We start from the raw sequence: 3,939 nt of genomic DNA on the forward strand, positions 1-3,939 counted from the left end.
CCATCCGGACTTCCCTGAGCAGACAACCTCACCAATGTGTCCCAGAACCTCACCTCTCCAGAGCCCTAGCCACTATGGAAAGATGGAAACAGGCTGGAGTATGGATTGACCTGCCAACACCCATGCCCAGTGGAAAAGAAATTACAAAAGCCAGAACTCTCACCTTCTGGACCCCATAAAGAATTTTGGTCTGTACCCCCAGAAGGGGAGAAATGTTAGGGGAAGATGACCTGAGGGCTCTGAACTCCAACTCCATCAGGACCCAGCGGGAGAAGAGGAAAAAAGGAAGGACATTTAGAAGTATCAATAGGTGTAGGTGTGACATAAAAAGGAAGAGAAGGCAGGACCATAGAAAAAATGGATATATATATATATATATATATATATATATATATATATATATTAGATAATTATAGAAATAATAATCAACCCATATCTGTGACCTTGGGAGAACTACTGCAGTTTCCAATGGAGGGAATAGGGACAAAAAACTCAGGTGGTGGGAACAATGTGGAGTTATACCTCTTTTTATCTCATAATTTTGTAAGTCAGTATTAAATCACTAATTAAAATGGGGAAAGAAAGAACATGTAGCTTCCTGTTTGCTCATGGAACTTCTGAATGGGTATCTCTACTGTTGCTTGCCAACTCCTTGGAGCAGCTTACCCAGTTCTTTACCTCCTTTCCTCACTCCTCCCAGTCTGCTTCCAGCATCCTAGGAAAGGCATATTCCTTCATCATGTCACTCAGATATTTAGTCATTGCTACTTCCCCTCATAAGGGATATTTCCTCCCTGCAAGTTGTTATGTTCTCAGTAGACAGGTATACCAACCAAGGGGGAAGAGGAGATTAGACCAAGACAGTGGACTGTCCCCAGGACCTATGTTTTCCATTAACAAAGAATTCCAATATCTGAGTATAATGCTACAGGCTTGAGGGGGAAGTTGCTTTCTCATTTCTTCCTTTCATCATTTTCTCATCCCCTTGTCACACTTAACATTTTTGCTTGACAGAAAATAACTGTAAAGGCAGTGAATTTAGAAAATGTTCCTGGGTACATGGGCTACATATTTTAACAAATTTATACTGATTGCTTATAATGTGCCAGACTCAGGCTGGGTCAACAGGGTTTGATGTCTCTGCCCTCAGCCAACTCAAAGTAGAGCCAGGGAAATAGGACAGTAAACAGGTCATTTTAATGGGTTGTGATAGATCTCCAAGACACCAGAGTGCAGGGTGGAGCTGTGAGGATATCCTAGAGTGTCTAATAATCCAACCTAAGGATGACAGAGGCGGGGATGGGGATGGGGGGACTCAAGAACTCCTTGAGAAAGTAACAATAAAGCTTAGTTCAGAAGAAAGAATAAGAATAGAGGGAAGAGTGGACAAAAGGAACAACATATGAAACAATTTGGAAGTTGGGGAAACTGGCAATTCTAAATGGATCTGTGAAACAAGTAGAGTGGCTAGATTGTATTACACTGTCAACTTCAGTCTAAGAACAGTAAAGAATAGCCAGAGAAAGTGACCTGATCAGGTTTGTAAGAGGGAAGGAGTTAAACAAAGGGAGCAAACGTACCATCCTTTAGCTGCCTAGTCTGCAGACTGGCCCCAGATATTCCCTAAGGCTTAGTTTCTGCCCAGAGAGGAGGTTGTGATAATTACAAGGAGTGGGGTGAGGAGGGGAAAGAGCTTCTAAAGATGCCTTCAGGGTAATTAGTATTTTGCACTTAATGCTCATGTGTTATTTGAAGCATGTAATGTTCCCAGTCCCAGTTCCAAGGTCCAGATCCCCTCCATCAATATTTCAGTGTGTGTCCTCTAAAATTATTTTCTCTTTCACTTGTGGTTTTAACATTCATCTTCAATAATAACATAGCCCAAAGGGAAATGCTGTACAAGTTCCACTCACCAGTTCTTTACTGCTAATCCAACTATTCAGTGGGTTCTCTGAAAAAGCTTTTGCATTTTCCACAAAAGTCTCTCTGGCAAGGCTAGGGGGCTGCAAACAGAGCTCTGGGGCTGACTCTTACACAGTGTCACTGACCCTCCCTGAGACCACACTCAGAATTCAGCAGAGCTACTGTCAGAATTTTCACTGAAGAAGAAATTAAAACTGTTGGCTTCTTATTGTTATCATTCAGGAGTAGAATGAGAGAATTGCGAAAGGTTGAGAGAGATGAGAGGTTGAAAGACAGTTGGGGAGTTGGGCGGTAGCGCAGTGGGTTAAGCGCACACAACGCAAAGCGCAAGGACGGGCATAAGGATCCAGGTTCAAGCTCCCGGCTCCCCACCTGAAGGGTAGTCCCTTCACAGGTGGTGAACCAGGTCTGCAGGTGTCTATCTTTCTCTCCCCCTCTGTCTTCCCCTTCTCTTTCCATTTCTCTCTGTCCTATCCAACAACAACAATAACAGCGACATCAATAACAACAATAATAACTACAACAAGGGCACCAAAAGGGAATGAATAAATAAATAAATATTTTTTAAAAAATCTGAAAAAAAAAAAAAGAAAGAGGTGGGTTAGGCATGGCAGCTTGAATGATGAACTGCTTTGCATGTGTGGGAGCCAAGTTTGAGTCTGTCACCATAGTGAAGGAAAATTTTTTATACTGTGGACTCTCTCTCTCTCTCTCTTTCTCTCTCTCTCTCTCTCTCTCTCCCTCTCCCTCTCTCCCCTCTCCCTCTCCCTCTCCCTCTCCCTCTCCCTCTCCCTCTACCTCTTCTTTCTCCGTGGTCCTCTCTTCTCTCTGTCTCTATCTGAAAAAAAGTCAATCAAGATAACAAAAGCCCCAAAGGTGACAGAAAGGAAAAAGGTAGAAAGGAAAGGGGAAGGGGGGAGATACAGAAAGGGAGACACAGAAATGAAACAAAGAGAGATAATGAGATGGAGAGAGGAGAGGTAAAGGAGAGGTTCAGGATAAGAAAGAAGATGAAATTAGAAAACATACAAAAGAAGAGGAGGAAATGAGAAGGAAAGCTGTAACACAGGTGTTACATGAGAAAGTTTGGGCAAGAATCTAGCAGTGGAAATTGAGCTGTTGATGCAATGGATATGCTGTAAGCCAATGGACAAGGCAAAGGAAAAGACCAGTCTATCTTCCCTGCCTTTTTCCTCCATCTAGGACTACTGGACTGCTAGACCACTAGAGGTCTAGGTTTCTTAGACTCATCTGAAGCTTACAAACCCTGCTGTGTGTCAGGTCTGCCCTGCCCTGCCTTACCCTGCCAGGCAAAGCTACCCCTTCTCTGACTCAAGCTGGGTTTGAAAGAATGACAGGAAAAGGCACTTAGGAAATTTCCAAGGGCCAGCCAAGCTTACCAGAGGGAATCTGAAGGAGGGAAATGGGGGGGTGTGTGCATCTACTAGGATGAAGGCAATGAGGGCAGACTGACAGGCAGGCGACCACATCTGAAGAGGATTCCTCAGCTCCTGTCTCTATCCATCCACTGTGCTGTCCTGGACCTCACCTGAGGCTGTCAGCCTTCAGATCCAGTGGTGCTGCTTAAACTCTCTCAGGTCTCTCGCCCTCTGATATAAATCATTAGAATTTCACATTTCAGCCCCAGCTTGGTTCCAGACTAAAGGCAAGCAGTTGAGGAGAGGGAGTAGGGGAGCCTGTGTGCCCACTTTCAGCTGGAGAGCTAGAAACTGGACAGAGCACTTCAATCCTCACCAAGCTGCAGCAGCAGCTCAAGCTCTGAACCCCACTCCAGATGCTTGTGACTGTGCCTTTAAATTGCTGCTTTTGGAGGGTGCATCTGGGGGGAGGTAGGAGGAAGGGAAACATCTTCTTACCAGTCTCCCTCCTCCCTCCCATCCAAGGCTCTCCAGGGTTTAGAGAGTGACTGCTGCCTGAAGAGAATCTCTTCGGAGCTCCCTTCAGCAGGCTGAGACCCTCCTCCGGAGCCCCCAGTGAGCTAGAGCAGGAGCCCTT

At 44.9% G+C, this 3,939-nt stretch overlaps 1 long non-coding RNA gene across 1 annotated transcript in view; it reads left to right on the plus strand.

The window, feature by feature from the left end:
• The window catches only part of LOC132535862 (uncharacterized), a 794,128-nt gene that overhangs the window by 651,071 nt on the left and 139,118 nt on the right, over nt 1-3,939 (plus strand). The gene's annotated exons all lie outside the window — the stretch shown is intronic.

The sequence above is a fragment of the Erinaceus europaeus genome, chromosome X, assembly GCF_950295315.1.
Source record: "Erinaceus europaeus chromosome X, mEriEur2.1, whole genome shotgun sequence".
NCBI classification, from domain to species: domain Eukaryota; kingdom Metazoa; phylum Chordata; class Mammalia; order Eulipotyphla; family Erinaceidae; genus Erinaceus; species Erinaceus europaeus.